Below are 17,672 nucleotides of genomic sequence, written 5' to 3'. Positions count from 1 at the left end.
AGCAAGATGGAAACCATGACCAACCTGAAAGGCATCAAGCAGGTGAATCATTGAGTGATGACTTGGATGCAGATGATGAGAGTGATCACTCTGATGATTCCTCCGTAAATGGACACTGAACATTGTTCATGTTTTCTTTTTCACATTTTTCATTTTCTTTTCTCTTTTTTAAACAGAAAAGGGTGAGATGTCACCCTGGTTTTTTAAGATTTTCTAAGCATTCTGATGTTGACATTCTTGTAGTGAACTTTCTCACACACTTTCTGTAAATAACTCATTGTTTTGCATTCCTTTATGGAGGAGGAGAAAGTTGATGGACTTTTGGTTTGACCAGTCATTGGAGAGGTGGCACTGTCACCCTCCAATCCACTGTCACTCTTGGAAAACTATAAATGTTGGAGTCAGAAAATAAACTTCCTTTTCCTTCACTTGAGAACAGCAGTGTGCGCTTGTGTTTTTTCGTGTCCTATAGCGACACCAATCTATTCTGATACATTATGAGTTTTGTTTGGCTGTTAATTCTAATGCCCATCTGGTTATGTTTGTTATTATCTCTACAATTGTTTGGAGTCTTATAATAGTTCAGCATATTAATTGGGGCTGATACAGAGTCAGATTGCTGTGCTGGTTTTGCCTTTTTGTTTACTAATTGTTATTTTACCAAATCATTGACTCCACCCCTAAGGGTAAATGTGAAACAAATCCATCTCTTCTCTTTTTGACATTCACTTCCCAATCTATTCTCACTTTTTCCTAAGTTTCGAGCAATGCAGTATTTTCCCCATTTTGCATACAGGTACTTAATTTGGATGGGTCATAGCAGTGACTGCTGACATGGGTGTGTGTAATAAAAGAGGAACTTTGATTTCTTTCCATGTAATGCTTTTGACAGCATTTGTGACACAATTTTGCTGGTATCCCTAAAGGGAAAAGACAGAAGATGAGTGAAAGAAAAAGAAATAACAGAGGTCTGGTATGGCTTATACCCCCACCTGCCATGCCTATGGGGTTGCTGCCCATAGCAGGTGTATTTGATCTTCTCAGTGGCGAGCACAGCGGCCAATCCAGTCTTGCCCTCTTCTCTTTGTCACTCCCTTTTTGCTAATTTCCAGGAAAATCCCTTTTTACACTCTGTAATTGTAGTTTCCCACTGTTCCTCAGGTATCTCCTGCTCAACAGGCACTAATAATTCCCATCCACAAAACAAAGTTATTATTTCAATTGTTCTGAGTTCTATCTGGATAGGGGATAGATTTGGTGCTCGACACTTCCTGCAACATGAGCATCAATTGTGGAAACTGCAATACCAATTTTTCCCACAATTTAAACATTTACATTTAACCCAGCATTATAACCCAGCATATCTGATATTAGGATGAAGCAAACAGGGTATATGGTATGGCCCTGATGGAAGTTGTAATTCCTCCTCCTCTTTGTATAAGTCACAGGCTAAGGCCAGAACATGAGAATTCTCTGACCAAAATAGCTCTGATGCTCCTGTTTGGAGTAGAAGTATTCCTTCCCAAATTGGATATCTGACATGTCTCAGGACTTGTCCAGAGGGCACTTGAAACCACTGATACAAGCTTGGCCTTGTTTCTCAATTAGCTGTGATTCTTTGTACATTCCTTGGATCATTTGGGTCGTTGCAGTTCGTTACCACCCAGTCCCAACTTAAGAGCCAATTTGGTATCACCTGGTTTAAATGTGCTAGTCCACTCCTCAGGTTCCTTCACAGCTCCTTTGATTCTGCTGGCCTGGATCCACTCTCTTTTCCCTTGGCTTGGATTGCTGCCTCATTTGTCAGTAGTACCTGAAAAGGACTTCTCAATAGCACAGAACAGTGACCGGTGGAAAGGCAACTCTACATCAGGATTTGCCATTAGCATTCTTCAAAACTTCCTGGGTTTAGCAACAAGTTGGGCTTTTTGGGTTTTTTTTGGCCACAGCTGTTTGTTCTTCTTGTACCCAGCTGAGTCTTGAGCTGCGCTAGGGATCACGTAAAGGACAGTTCTCCTAGAGAAAAAGGGACTTGCCATGCTTAGGATGCTTCCCTTTCTTTCTAAGGCAGGAAACCTTAACAGCACTGAAGGGAAAACTCAGAGGCAAATTCCTCTTCTTATGAGCTACAATTAGTTGAACAAAAAAAACCCTCAAACAAAAAACCAACAAAACAAAAAACCAAAACAACAACAAAAAAGAACCAGGCCAGTCTTAACATCTTTTGCCTTTTATTGTCTGAGCATTATTTAGCTGTTTAGCCTTCACAGATCCATTCTTTTAACAACTTCTAGAAACAAACCCCCCGGATGAAAGAAGAAAAGAACAGCCAGCTGGGGAGGAGCCACAGCAGGGACGGGAGTGATCATGCCCGGTGTGGGTGAGGAGGGCTGAAGCTCTTGGCTCAGACAGAGAAGCTGGTATGGGTAGGGAGACAGGAGTTTCTGGCATGAGCAGAGAAACTGGAGACAGGGAGAGACACTGTAGGAAAGACATTTTCATGCTGTTCTTGTGAGCCAGCGAAGGCTTACGGAAGAAAAGGAAAGCCTCATATCTCTCTCAAGGAAGGTACCAAGGCTATCACCATGACAATATGAAGAAAGAGAGAAAGTCAAAAGATACCGACTGTGGTTGGCTCACAGAGTGACATGGCTCCTTTTCACCTATTGAGAGTTCTGTTTCCTTTTCATGACCAATGGGCAGTGTATGTGTTTGTTCAGCAAATGTAAATATCCTGTAAAACTATAAAAGCAACATGTTGCTTTAATAAATAGCCCTATACAGCCTTCTGATCTGAGTCTTGGTGCTTGCGCCATGTTGTGCTCTGTAGCGACATCACAGTATTTCCAGAGGGTCCCTGCTCTCTTCTCTGGTTCTTTATCTCATTTCCCCAGGACCCCACCCGCTCATCCCTGCTGCAATCCATTCCCCTGACAGCTTGAACATTCCTCACAGTACAGAAAATCCTTCCTTTCTGATATTATCCCACACAATCCACCTTCTTCTAGAAAATAAAGTTAAGCAATCTGTATTACATATACTTTCATTCATTCATTCACTCACTGTTATTTATTTAAAACGTCTCACTCATTCCCACTCACAACAGGCCAACACAAAAATAAGGTACCTTTCTTCTCAAGTCACTTGTTAATATCCACCACGGGTATTATAGAATCTCAAAATGTTCCTGGCCAACCCCAGATTTTCTTGGGTATCCCTCAATCCAGCTGCGTTGTTCAACCCTGGATGCTCTTGGGTGTAGGAGAGACATTCTGTGCTGTTTTTGTGAGCCAGTAAAGGCTTTCTGATGATAAGGAAAGCCCCATATCTCTCCTGAGGAAGACACCAAGGTTGTCACCATGGAGACATGATGAAGGAGAGAAAGTTAAGTGATACAGACTCTAGCTGGCTCACAGAATGGTGTGGCTCCTTGGTCACCCACTGAGAACTTTGTTTCTTTCCTATAACCAATGGGCAGTGAATGTGTGTGTTAAGTGAATGTAAATATCATTTAAAAGTATAAAAGCAACATGTTGCTATAATAAATCTCTCTTGCACCCTTCTGATGGAGTTGTGGTACTCTGTGCTGTGTCGTGCTCTATAACAACACTTGGGCATCTTTATCCCTCAATCCAGCAAAATATTAGGGGTCTCCTCCACTTTTTATCCCACTTTCCCAGTTGTCCTGGTTTAGGGCAAATTTGGTAGAGAATTTCCAAAGGGGGGCCCCTCCAGAAAGCAAATCCACACGGCCCCTCCCCTCAACCGGTTTGGGAAGAATTCCTCGGAGAGAAGTGGAAAGAACCTGTTTATTTAACAGGCACGGCACCCCCCAGCACACAGAATGAACAATACCGGATGATACCACTCTGAAAAAAGATGACAAATTCAGAAAGTCTCTCTCGGGGGTGGTTACTCTGTTATCAGTCCCTCCGGTGCTGGGGCAGCTGCCGCAGGCCACAGGGTTCCCAGGTCCCAGTAATGAACTGTTCAGTTCACTTTGTTCATGCACTAGCTTGCAGACTTATAGACAAAAGCCAGTTCCTGAAGACCCATGGCACTAATTAAGTACACAATGTTTCAAGGAATTAACATCCTACTCGGATGTTTTCAGTGACTGTAAGTATATTGTGCTGTCATTGCCCTGCCCTAGGGTGTCCTCAGGACAGGTTTTTTAAACACTCTTATTCTTGCAATCTGTTTTATCATTTAACCAACACAGATGTCAGGGATTCTTTAATAAATTCCCAGGTCCCAGTCCGGAGCAGGTTCGAGATGGTCTAAAAAAGGAGAGGAGAAACAATCCAGGAAGAAATTTGGACTGTTTAGCTAAACTAGCTAATGAGCAGAAGCAAAAGCAAGCAGAAGCAAAGCAGAAGCAAGAGCGAGAGCAAAGCAAAAGGCAAGAGCAAAAAAGCAAAAGCAGCACCATGTACTGCCCTGCCTCTGTGTCCCGCCAGGCTGATAAGAAAACCCAAACAAAACTTTCTCTTTTCAGAGCCAGTCTTAAAGGCACAGAACATAATATCCAGCATAAACAGAACACATGAATGGGGATACAAGCATCATAATGTCATCCTAGGACATTCCACCCTTATCCCCGTATCATCAAAATACTACCACACATCATGCATTTATTCACACAAAATTTCCATCTGTTCCCCCAAAATTTACAAGCAATACCCATCATGCCCTCATTACATCCCCACACTGGACCACTGAATGCAGGCCCTATACTACAGAGCTGCAGGATTCCCCCCTTTCACTTTACTCACTCAAAGCTCCATCTATCACTTGCCCAGACCTTCAACACTTACACATTTCCTTCTATCTCCTGTCTGTATGGTTTAATGTACAGACAATGGCAGTAACATCCAACAAACAGTGATATTTGCATATGATTCTCACCCCACAATCAGATCTCCCTGAGGTACACATCGTGTTGTTCCATCTCTTTGCATTATCCACCATGTGCAACCTGGTCCCTGAGCAAAGACAACCCCACAAATGGGTTTGTTTGTACTCAAGGCAGAACTGATCCACACTGTCTTCCCTAACAAACCTCTGACAGGTACCACTGGGACTTTATCTCCATCTGTTATAGTCAGGGACACAGACTGGGCAGGACCTGCTTGGTTGGTGGAACCTCGGGTGTTAACTAACCAGGTGGCCTTTGCTAAATGCTGCTCCGAATTTTTGAAAGATCCCCCACCCAAAGCTTTCAACTGGGTTTTTAGTAGTCCATTATGCCTCTCCACTTTGCCTGCAGCTGGTGCATGGTAGGGGATATGGTACACCCACTCAATGCCATGTTCGCTAGCCCAAGTGTTGATAAGGCTGTTCTTGAAATGAGTCCCATTGTCTGACTCAATCCTCTCAGGGGTGCCATGTCTCCAAAGGACCTGCTTTTCCAGTCCCAGGATGGTGTTCCAGACAGTGGCATGAGACACAGGGTGAGTTTCCAACCTTCCAGTGGTGGCTTCCACCATGGTCAGCAGGTAGCTCTTGCCCTGGTGTGTCTGGGGCAGTGGGATGGAGTCAATCTGCCAGGCCTCCCCATACTTGTACTTGGACCACCGCCCACCGTACCATAGGGGCTTCACTTGCTTGGCCTGCTTGAGGGCAGCACACGTCTCACAGTCATGGATAACCTGTGAAATACTGTCCATGGTTAAATCCACCCCTCGGTCTCGTGCCCACTTATAGGTGGCATCTCTGCCCTGATGGCCTGAGGCATCATGGGCCCATCTAGCTAGGGATATCTCTCCCCAGTGTTCCCAATCTAGGTCTATCTTGGACACCCCTATCTTTGAAGCCTGGTCTACCTGCTCATTGTTTTAGTGTTCCTCATTAGCTCTACTCTTGGGAACATGAGCATCTACATGGTGGACTTTCACAGGTAGCCTCCCTACCCTGGTAGCAATGTCTTTCCACTCATCAGCAGCCCAAATTGGTTTTCCTCTATGCTGCCAGCTGGACTCTTTCCACCTCTCCAGCCATCCCCACAGAGCATTGGCTACCATCCATGAATCAGTGTAGAGGTAGAGCTTTGGCCACTTCTCTCTTTCTGCAATGTCCAGGGCCAGCTGAACAGCTTTGAGTTCAGCAAGTTGACTTGATCCACCTTCTCCTTCAGTGGCCTCTGCAACCTGTCGTGTGGGGCTCCATACGGCTGCTTTCCACTTCTGGTTCATCCCTACGATGCAACAGGAACCGTCAGTGAAAAGAGCGTAGCGCGTTTCCTCTGGGGGCAGTTTGTCATAGGGAGGAGCTTCCTCAGCTCATGTCACTGGTTCTTGTTTTTGGTCTGTGACACCAAAATTCTCACCTTTGGGCCAATTGGTAATTATCTCCAAAATCCCAGGGTGATTCAGTTTACCTGTACGGGCGCGCTGGGTGATAAGAGCAAACCACTTGCTCCATGTGGCACTGGTGGCATGGTGAGTGGAAGAAACCTCGCCTTTGAACATCCACCCCAGCACTGGTAGTGGGGGTGCCAGGAGGAGTTGTGCTTCTGTACCAATCACCTCTGAGGCAGCTTAGACTCCATAGGCAGCCAAGATTTCTTTCTCTGTTGGGGTGTAATTGGCTTCTCACCCTCTGTAGCTTCGACCATAAAATCTCAGTGGTCGGCCTCGAGTCTCCCCAGACACCTTCTGCCAAAGGCTCCAGGACAAGCCATGGTTCCCAGCTGCAGAGTAGAGCACATTCTGCACCTCTGGTCCCATCCTGACTGGGCCAAGGGCTATGGCATGAGCAATCTCCTGCTTGATCTGTGCAAAGGCTTGTTGCTGCTCAGGGCCCCAGTGGAACTCGTTCTTCTTGCGGGTGACCAGGTAAAGAGGGCTCACAGTCTAACTGTACTCAGGAATGGGCATTCTCCAAAAGCCTATGGCAGCCACGAAAGGTTGTGTTTCCTTCCTATTGGTTGACGGAGACATTGCTGTGATCTTGTTGATGGCATTGGTGGGAATCTGACGCCGTCCCTCTTGCCACTTCAGTCCCAGAAATTGGATCTCTTGAGCAGATCCCTTTACTTTGCTCTTCTTGATGGAGAAGCTGGCTTTCAGGAGAATCTGGATGATCCTCTCTCCTTTCTCAAACACTTCTGCTGCCGTCTTCCCTCACACAACTATGTCATCAATATACTGCAGGTGTTTTGGAGCCTCACCCTTTTCCAGTGCACTCTGAATCAGTCCATGGCAGATGATGGGGCTGTGCTTCCACCCCTGGGGCGGTTGGTTCCAGGCATACTGCACACCCCTCCAGGTGAAAGCAAACTGAGGCCTGCATTCTGCTGCCAGAGGAATGGAGAAAAACACGTTAGCAATGCTAATGGTGGTGTACCAGTTTGCTGCCTTGGACTCCAGCTCATACTGGAGTTCCAGCATGTCCGGCACATCAGTGCTCTATTGCCATTACATTCCAAAGGTTGCATATTGCTGGAGTTTCGTACCTCCTTGACGTTTCTGGTAGGCAGCTCCTCTAGGCACTGACTCTTCCTTGTCCTCACAGTGGCCAACTGACTCCAGTTCCCACCAATCCACTCTTTTATAACACTCTTATTGGCTACAGGTGTGGCCTGTTAACATCAGGCCTGCTCCTAATCTTTAGCAATTGGTTCAGCTGGAACTCTTTAGGGGATAAGATTACATTCTATACCACCTTCATTTACCCATACTGTATCCCCCTACAGCGCTCAGCAGTGGAGTCTATTCATTCAAGGCACAGTCTTTGAATGCACAAGATAGTCCACAGTCAATCTCCATTCTCTGTCAGACTTGCACACAGGCCAGAAAGGACTGTTGAAGGGTGAGTGGGTTTTGCTGACCACCCCTCGGCTCTCCAGCTCGCAGATCATTTTTTAGATGGGGATCACAGCATCCTGATTTGTCCAATACTGCCAGAGGTGCTCTGTCGAGGTGGCAATTGGTATTTGTTGCTATTCTACCCTCAGGAGTCCTACTGCAGATGGGTTTTCTGATAGTCCAGGCAAAGTGTTCAACTGCTTCATGTTCTCTGCCTCTACAGCAGCTATTCCAAAAGCCCACCTGAGTCCCTTTGGGTCTTTGTAAAGCCATTCTGGAGGAATTCTGAATATGCCCAGAATACACGGGGCCTCTGGGCCAGTCACAATAGGATGTTTCTGCCACTCCTTCCCAGTCTGGCTCACCTCAGCTTCCAACAGGGTCAATTGTTGTTATAAATGATCAATGAGAAGCCAAATTAATGAATGCGAAAGATTTTATTTCCACGACTGAAAATACGGTCCTTGATAGCCACAGTGAAAGAGACAGAGTTGAGCCCGGGGTCGGCGCTAGGTGAACCTAGATCTGACCTCTATCGCATCAGACCTCCCTCTGTTCACAAATGCTGTCTCCGGCAGGGCTGTTTTATACATTTTTTTCTGCCTGAGGCAGAGGTGCCCCAATTTCTTTTGTTATCCTGCTATGTATGAAGTTTCTTTGTACGGGCCTGGACAATGCTGTTTCTTGGGTGGTGGTGGGCGCTGATCATGTCAGGAGTAGTCGTGTATTCAGATGTATGTTCTTGACAACTTCAGTTATCTTGATTGATGATACTTATCAAGTACTGATCATCCTCTGGTGTTCCCGGTGAAGCCCATCTCCGCACCAGCCATGTCCTTTTTACTTCTTAACAAGGCATTATTTTCTGCTGCCACCAGGAGTTTCGCAACTTCGGTGGCAATCTGTCTCTGGGTAGTCAGTGGTCAGAGGCTTGTTGGAAGTTTAATTTATTTTACAATTTTTATTTTATATGTTTTCCACCTAAGCATGAATTACTTTACATTACATATTAATTGTGATCCCCCTGTCACCCCCGGAAACAGGTTCTGCCCCCACATGCCCCGATGGTATCAAGGTACACTGCACACCAGTATCAACTAAGGCATCGTATTTTTGTGGCTCTGATGTGCCAGGCCATTGGATCCACACCGTCCAAAAGATCCGGTTTTCCTGTGCTTCTTCCTGGCTATAGGCAGGGCCCATCTAACCCTGGTTATTATTTCTTTCTTGGGCATACATGCTGGAGGTACCTTCCCTTAAGTGGAACTCCCTTGGTTAGTGTTTCCCTCCTTGAGTTCATGCACCCATGATGTCAGGACAGAAGTGGGTTTCCCATTGCACCTTCCTGTGTCTTCCCCATGGTCATGCAGGGAGAACCACAGGTTACACCCTAACCTGGGGTGTACCCTCTCTGTCTAACTGGAGGACATTGGGCTCTGACTCTGGGGCCTGTGACTTGCACTACTGGGATGTGGGAATTGTTTCTCCTCCCCTCCTCCCTCACCGTCTCCCTTAATCTCCTCTTTGAGTTCCTTGACCACGGCAGAGACATGAGCCTGCATTGGGCTGTTGCTCAGACTCTCATCATTTCTGAGCTTGTTGGCGACAGAGCCCACTGTCTCTTGGTTGGTATCTGCATCAATCATTGCAATGAAGGTGGTGTATTGAGATGGCCTCAGATTTGCCAGGCTCCACAACATTTGCCCTGTGCACCTGACCTTGTCAGGGTCATTTTCATGCTGTCCATCCCTCCCAAAGAGTCCCTCCAATACTGCTACTTCTCTCAGCTGTTGGATCCTCACAGAGTTTTTCAGCACATTCTATGGTGGTGCTCCTGCATGCTCTCCCTGTGGACAAACCTCTCTCTGGCACTCATTAAAAGCCACTTCCAGAGGGAAGGGGACCCTGGCTCCTTACAAAAATCTGATTGATACCAGGGTCAAGGGTCCCAAATTCCTTGCCTCACCACCATCCAGTTGTACACCTGTACCCATAAGGTCCCAGATGCAAAGTAGCCAGGTTGTATAAGTCTCATGTCCCCTTCATACAATGTCTTTGTGCAGATTTCAGAGATTTTGTACGTCAGGGACTTGGTGATGATTGTAACCTCTGGGTCTCCTGAGGGTTGTGAGGGCCCTCCCCTATCTGGGTGCTCTGATTTCATCCTAGAACTCCTTGTTTCCACAGGAGCAACTGCTGCTGGCTGTGGCTGCCAGGATCCAATGGCCTGGCACATCAGAGCCACAAAAATACAATGCCTTAGTTGATACTGGTGTGCAGTGTCACAGGGGAAAAAAAAAACAGGAACCAGGGCAGTTGCAGCATCTGTGGGTTCCGCTGCTGCACTATTAGACTCTCCCTCTTCAAGGCATGGGGAGGGCTTCTCACCAGCTGGGGAAGTGTATTCCTTCAGCATCCGGCCTATCTCCTTCACCAGACCCTCCAGCAATCTGGGTGGTTCGTATCTGAGGTGGGCTGTGGGGCAGGGTCAGGCTCTGGGGCAGCAGCACCCCTAGACTCTGGTGGTGTGTTAGGTTCTGGCGTAGGAGTCAGGGTGGTTATCCAGGTTAGTGTCCCCTTCTCTCTAAATGCTAAATAGAGCAGGCCTATCAGCAACACCAGCCACTGTATGATATCATTAATATTTCAAGTCGATCTCAACCCTTAAAAAACTGGTAGAGCAGACCCAAAGAGATGGCTAAAGGGTTGGAAGAAGATTTCGCTCGGTGTCATTTCCTTACAGCAGGTGCCATTATTAAAGTAACCCCAAAAACATACAGTTAGGGTGTGATAGCTGTGAATCCATGTGCCTGCTTTCCAGAGGAAGTTAAAAAGCCATTAATTCCTCCCCTTATTCACCCATAAAACAAACTGGATAACAGCCACAGTAGCCTTGGTTATAGGACCCATGTTTAGATAAGGGCCTACCAATGGGAGAAATACAGCCACGATCACGTGCCACCCAAACCAAGGCAAGCTGGACCACAGGGTGTCACTTAATGAGATTTCCATAGCCGCACACAAAAAATTAGATTACTCAAGAACTGTTATTCTCTTTTTGTTTCTGTGCCCTCTCTCCGCATGTTGCACGCCAGAATATGTCTTGGTTTGGAAAGACAGGAGTCTACCTAGGAAGGCAGGAGCCTCCCCTGATATGGAGAATGTAAAGCCTCCCCACTCCTCTGAATTGCTATAAATTTTTAAATTAAGAGGCTCTTAGGCAAAAAATATGGGAGCAGGAAATAACAGATCCTTAATAGGGAAGAAAACATAAAAGGATAAAATAAACACTGCAGTACCTTAGAACAACACTGACAGAGTCAGAAACCAATCTGACACCCTGTGGGGTGTTGGTAGCAGTCCAATTGGAAATGTGGCTGCAGCCCTCCTGAAGTGTCAGGAGTGGTTCTGTTGGAGCAGGGGTGTCCTGTAGAGAAGGATGTGCTCTTCCTCCGAGGATCCAGTGGAAGAAGAGGCAGCTGCTGTTCCTCTGGGGAATCCCGTGAGAAAGCCGCGCTGGTGTCTCAAAAACCTCTGGATTATATCTGGGTAGCAATGCTTGGCTCCTCCCTCTGGGTGGAGCATCTCCCAATGGGATGTTATAGTTCTTATCAGTCATGCAGTGACATTCAATAGTCTGTTATCAACAGATGTCCCCTCCCGAGGGAGGTGTGATTGTGGTCACTCAAAGAGAGAGATAAGGCAAACTGCCCGCTTAAAAAAAGATAATCTGCCATACAGATGGTAATGGAAAACATCTTGCATGCAATGTTCAACAGTAGGATATTTTTTAAAGAAAGGAATGAGGTATTCACACCAGAAAGCAGCCACAGGACAGCTAAATCTTTCAGAAAAAAAGAATTTATTGCTCCATTATCAGAAGAAACTAACTTTTTCCCACCTTGCTCAGCCCTGAAGACTTCATCAGGATTCAAAGGAAGAAATTGACACTGCCCAGATAGAATCCTTTGTTTGAATAGAATTTATGCATCATGTATAAGATGTATGAATATGCAATAGGTTATTGCTTTTAAAGGTTAACCTCTGTTCATGTGTGTCCTTGTTTGGGCTTATTTTGCCCAGAAAAAGGTACCTGGAGCATCAGTAACTCTTTGTTCTTATTGCCTCGTGTCGTCCTAAATCTCAGTTATTCAAAATTTAATTACTCTAATTATCTTACTATTTTTATAACCATTTTATTATAACCATATTACTATTTTATAACCATTACTATTATACTTTTAAAATTCTAAAACCAAGTGATTGGCGTTTTTCACAAGTACAACCTCCAGCTGAGGCAAGTGAATGGACTATAGCCAACAGAAACAGTAAAGAGTTGAAATTGGTCCTTGCAAGTCTGTCCGAACTTTCCCTCACCTGCCCCATGATCGTCATTTGGGGACCACTGAAGAGAAGACCCCCCGCCCCCCCCGCCGTCTGAAAATCTCGGGCTTTGTAGGAGAAAGTTACACACGCCAAAGGCCCTGAAACCTGAGAGCACAGTGCTAAGTTACTGTTTTCACAGGTGTTGTTTGCTGTATGCTACACTGAGCCCAATGAGAAGAAGAAGGAAGCACTGTGCCCTTTTTGCAACAACAGCCTTGGGAGCTGTCCCACCTCTCGGCCTGGCTGGATTCTCCTGAGTTCTGGGTGGTCCCCCCACAGAAGACCCTCACCTGTTTTACAACCACCGTGACACACAGACTGAGATGTAAGGAGCCTCTCCATCGAGGACTGAGACATGAAACCCCCATGTGAAAAGGCCCCTCTGCTCCTTCCAAGGACTGGCACTGAAACCCCCAGCCCGGGGCAGGTGTGTGGGGGAGGCAAGCTGACCAAAGCGAGATGTTTGCCTGCAGGTTGTGACCGCTGGACCAAGAAGACAATGGCTCTCGTTTGCTGCTGAGAACATGGACTACCTGTTACATCTATTCCTTATTGTATCTGTTTCCCCCCTCCCCGGCAATTTCCAATAGAGTTATCCTAATAAAAACCTCTGAGTTAGCCAGAGACTTTGAGATCTCCCCGACGTAACAGGTGGATCCTCGACTGGACTAGACCAAAGGACTTCATCTCTATGTTTGGTAGCTCTATCCCCTCTCTCTCTCTCTTTTTTGTCTGTCTCTTCCTCTATCTTTTTCTCTCCCTTAATCCCTCTATCGCATTTTGCTGGGGACATTCAATAAAGGCGCATTTGTTTCGATTATCATTGCAAACCCCCTTGTACCGTGTCGGTTCTTTTTGCACCCTGAGATCAAATCCACGAACCATCACGAAACCCATCTGTTAGGACGGATCGTGACACCTCCCGAAGAACCCTCCCCAAATTCCCCCCCAAAGCCCCCCCAGCACCCCCAGACCCCGCTAAAACCCCCTCAAGTTCCCCCCAGACCCTCCCCAAATCCCCCCAAACGTCCTCAAGACCCCTCCCCAAATTCCCCTCACGACCCCTCCAGGACCCCTCACCTGTTCCTGCGCCTCCTCAGCAGCTCCCGGAGCCCCCCGTCCTCTCCCAGCGCCTCCCCTGCTCTCTCCAGCGCCTCCCGCAGGACCCGCCCGAGCCCGGGGTGGCTCCCGGGGGTCCCCGAGGGGGTCCCGGGGGACGGCGGGGGGGGGAGGGGGCGCCCGCTCCATGCCCAGCCCTGGGGTCAGGGGGCGCGGCTTCGGGCTCGGCTCTGATTGGCTGGAGTGGCGCGGGGAGGGTGGGAGTGGTTGAAGGAAGATGCCAGGTGATTGGTTGGTTTCATAGAGGGTGCGGTGATTGACAGGAGAGGGGCAGGGGAGGCGGGCTTTGCTGAGGGGAGGTGTGCGGTGATTGGTTGGATCGGCGCACGGGGTGTTCCAGAGGGGAGACTCGTGGTGATTGGTTAGTTTGGGGCAGGGTGCACCGTGATTCGTTATTTAGGGAGATGAAGCGCAGTGATTGGATGGTTTGGGGCAGGGCGCGCCGCTATTGGCTGAGAAAAGTCTGGAATTTTTAAGGGAACAACGTTCCCAGTTTATTGGGGAAAAACTCTCGGATTCTTAAGGAAAAATTCCTGTTTTGCAGGAGAAACATTCCTGGATTTTTTGACCCCACATGACGCCAAATAACCCAAATAAGCCCAAAAGATTTGATATAAATTCAAATTAACCGCAAAACACTCAAAATAAACCCCAAATAACCCCAAAAAACCGCAAACAATACCTAAATGCCCACAAATAATGCCAAACAAATCCAAAAAACCCCCCAACAACCCCCAAAAAACCAAATCAAACCCAAAAAACCCGAAATGATTTCAACTAAACCTAAAAAACCCCATATACACCAACATAAACCCCAAGAACAACAAATAATTCCAAATAAGCCCAAAACCACCCAAACTTTAAATAAACGTAAACAATTTAAAATAACCCCAAATAAAACCCAAAATAAACCAAATAAAACCCAAGATAAACCCCAAATAGTCCATAAATAACGCCAAATAAACCCAAAGAAACCCCAAGTAACCCCAGTTCCTCCCGTCCCCACCCCAAAACAGATTCCGACCAATCAGAAGGTGCGGCACTGATGACAATCCAATTGCTGGGCAGAAACTCAGAGCACTTTCCCCACTCAGCGATTTTCAGCCAATCACCGCCCGGGCCGACTCTGACTCATCAGTTGCCAGGCACAGACCAAGGCCTCGCACTGTGTTAAACACTCAGAGACGGCGCGGGGTAATTTCCAGCCAATCAGAGCGTGTCTCGCTGATGACTCATCAGTTGCGAGGAGCGGAATTTGGGGACGGAGGGAAGGTGACCCTGGGGATGGCCTGGGGACCCCAAATTAATCCAAAACGGGGTCGGAACCCCAAAACGGAGCAGGAGGGGCCTGGAGCCCCCAAAACCAAACACGGGAAAGGGAATTGAGGAAACGATCGGAAAGGGGAGGGAGACTGGGGATAAGAGGGGGCTGGGACCCCAAAATTGAGCTGGGAGGGGGATGGGACCCCCAAATTGAGGTGGGAGGGGAATGGGCCCCCCAGTTGAGCTGGGACGAGTATGGGATCCCAAAACTGAGCTGGGAGAGGGGTGGAACCCCCAAAAAGGATGAAGCTAATTTTGTTCCTGGAATATGTAAAGTAGTTTACGGATATGCAAAGAGTCTATGAATATGCAATAGGCTGATGTCATGGGAGACAAGGACCATCGAGCAAAGGTTGTTATGGCCACCAAGACCCCCCAGTTATTTTCGGGGACACCCCTTAATTAATCTGGTTTTAATTACATCAGCCTGTTGCATATTCATAGACCCTCATGCATATTGGTAAACTCATTTACATATTTCAGGAACTATTTTACATGGCCCGTCCTTGGGGGTGTCTCCCCATTTCAGGAGCCTCCACTGAAATGGAAAATGCAAACCCCATCCCTTTGATTAGTAATAATAATAATAATAATAGTAATAAGAATATTATTAATATATTCTATTAAAATAATAATTTTGAAATTAAGGGTCTCTCAGGCAAAGATATGGGAGTAAAAATAACAGTTCTTTATTAGGAAAAATTAAAAATACAAATGCATTAGTACAAACAAAAAAAAAAACAGTGACAGAGTCAGAATCCTCTGGGAATTCAGTGAAGAAGGTCAATCCTCTTGGAATCGTGTGGCAAAATGGCTGATCTTCTGGGAATCCAGTGGGAAAAGATTTATTCTCTGGGAATCCAGTGTGAAAAGGTTAATCATCTGGGAATCCAGTGGGAAAGGGCTGATTCTCTGGGAATCCAATGGGAAAAGCTCAAATTTGGGAAATCCAGTGGGAAAGGGCTGACCCTCTAGGAATCCAGTGAAGAATGAGGCTGATCCTTTGGGAATGCAGTGAGAAAAGGGCTGATCCTCTGGGAATCCATTTCTTACCCCCCAAAGACAGGGCAAAAGCAGGGCTGTGGAGTTTTTATAGGGTATCCCAAGGGTGGAGTTGGGGTTTGGATCAGGGGAGGAGTTCTTAGCAACACAAGAAGGGTGAGATCAAATTCCTGCTTCTTAGCAACAGCAGCACTCCACACAGAATGTGTCCCCAAATCCTAAATTCCCTCTAAAATAACTGAGAAATTATGGAACTGCAGATATATTCAATCAATTTCCTTCATTTAACCCACTTTTGGGTGTTTTTAAAGGATGAAGGTGAAGCAGAGGAAAATTAAGGCCAAACCAAAAGGAGAAGCAGCCAGGTGTGTTCCCAACATGGATCACAGGGAATGTGAGTGACCAGGGCTGTGCCCAAAGTGCCTCCTCCAGTGGGGGATGGAGCTGGAGCAGCACATGAAGCTCTGCCCGCACTCGGGGCACTCGCAGGGCTTCCCTTACTGGTGCCTCTGTTGGTGTCTGGTCAAGTTAGAGCTCTGTGAGAAGCTCTTCCCACACTGGGGACACTCGTAGGGCCTCTCTCCTGTGTGGATGCGCTGGTGGGTGATGAGGTGGGAGTTCTGCCTGAATCCCTTCCCACAGTCGGGGCAGTGAAAGGGCCTCTCCTCTGTGTGAATCCGATAGTGCAGGAAGAGAGAGGAGCTGGTCAGAAACCTCCTACTACATTTATCACACTCGTAGGGCCTCTCCCCAGTGTGGATGCGCTGGTGGGTGACAAGAGTGGACTTCTGCCTGAATCCCTTCCCACACTCAGGGCATTGGAAGGGCCTCTCCTCCGTGTGAATCCAATAGTGCAGGAGGAGATTGGAGCTGGTCTGAAACCTCTTCCTGCATTTATCACACTCGTAGGGCCTCTCCCCAGTGTGGGTCATCTGGTGCCTGATCAGGCTGATCCTCTGGCTGAAGTGCATTCCACACTCAGAACACTTGTACGGCCTTTCTCCAGTGTGGATCCTCTGGTGTTTGATCAGGCTGGAGCTCAAGCTGAAGCTTCTACCACACTCCCCACACTCATAGGGCCGTTCCCCAGTGTGGGTCCTCTGGTGCTTGATCAGGCTGGAGCTCTGGCTGAAACTCTTCCCACACTCCCCACACTCGTAGGGCCGTTCCCCAGTGTGGGTTCTCTGGTGCACAATCAGGTCGCAGTTCCACCTGAAGCTCTTCCCACAATCCACGCACCTGTGGGGCTTCTCCCCATCATGGAGCTGCTCATGGAGCACCAGCTCCGAGCTCTGGCTCCATCTCCGGCCGTCTTCCCGGCCCAGGCTGGCTCTTTGCCCCTCACATCCCCGCCATCTGCGTTTGCAGCCCCTCCTCGTGCGGCAGCTCCGGGCCTTTTCCTCCCCGTTGGCTTCCTGCGCCGTGGAGCCGCTCAAAACGGCCTCTGCCACCAGGTTCTGCCGCGGAGATTTGTCCTCCCTGCTCTCCATGCTCAGCTCCTGCTCTGGGGGAGGAAGGACAAGGACAAGATGGGATTTGCCTCCGTGCCACAGGCAAGGGCAAGGAGATCCCCCCAGGGCTGAGATGCAGCCGGGGGCCGTGCTGGGCTGGGAGATGGAGCAGCACAGAGGGGAAAGGGGCACTGACTTCCTCCTCACCTGCCTCAGTGCCCTGGGGCATCTTCCTCTTCCTCGCAGCTTCCCTGAGGTTGGCAATGGGAAATCCTGGTTTGGGGAAAACAAGGGATGAGCGCGTTTGTAGGAGCGTCGGGGGGTAGGACGGTCGGGATGGACGGAGACGAGAGATCTCTGCAGCCAGGCCCTGGAACTTGCGGTTTATTGCAAAGGGCCTGGGTGCAGGGCCCTGCTTGGAGCTGCCAGGCACAGCTCGGAGCAGGCCCGAGAGAAGAGAGGGGTAGAGAGGATGAGAGGGTAAGAGAGTAAGAGGGGAAGAGTGCAAGAGAGAAAGGTTCCTGTTACAATACAATAAATCTTCTTCTGTGTTGAATATTCTATTTCTCACTAACCAATCTAG

The 17,672-nt window shown here is 47.7% G+C and overlaps 2 protein-coding genes and 1 pseudogene across 3 annotated transcripts in view; 1 reads left to right on the top strand and 2 right to left on the bottom strand.

The window, feature by feature from the left end:
* Positions 1 to 17,672, top strand: part of LOC129131986 (uncharacterized) — a 150,508-nt gene that overhangs the window by 20,905 nt on the left and 111,931 nt on the right. The gene's annotated exons all lie outside the window — the stretch shown is intronic.
* LOC143695937 (uncharacterized) overlaps positions 1 to 17,672 on the bottom strand; it is a 297,449-nt gene that overhangs the window by 260,080 nt on the left and 19,697 nt on the right. The gene's annotated exons all lie outside the window — the stretch shown is intronic.
* LOC143695956 (uncharacterized) overlaps positions 15,301 to 17,672 on the bottom strand; it is a 758,734-nt pseudogene continuing 756,362 nt past the window's right edge. The window contains exons 2-3 of the transcript XR_013185421.1: positions 17,297 to 17,362; positions 15,301 to 17,142 (exon numbers count right to left, since the gene is read on the bottom strand). The product of XR_013185421.1 is annotated as an uncharacterized LOC143695956 (transcript). The remainder of the gene's footprint in view (positions 17,143 to 17,296; positions 17,363 to 17,672) is intronic.

The sequence above is a fragment of the Agelaius phoeniceus genome, chromosome 27 (genome assembly GCF_051311805.1).
Source record: "Agelaius phoeniceus isolate bAgePho1 chromosome 27, bAgePho1.hap1, whole genome shotgun sequence".
Lineage (NCBI taxonomy): Eukaryota > Metazoa > Chordata > Aves > Passeriformes > Icteridae > Agelaius > Agelaius phoeniceus.
This window is presented reverse-complemented; position numbering and strand designations above follow the sequence as displayed.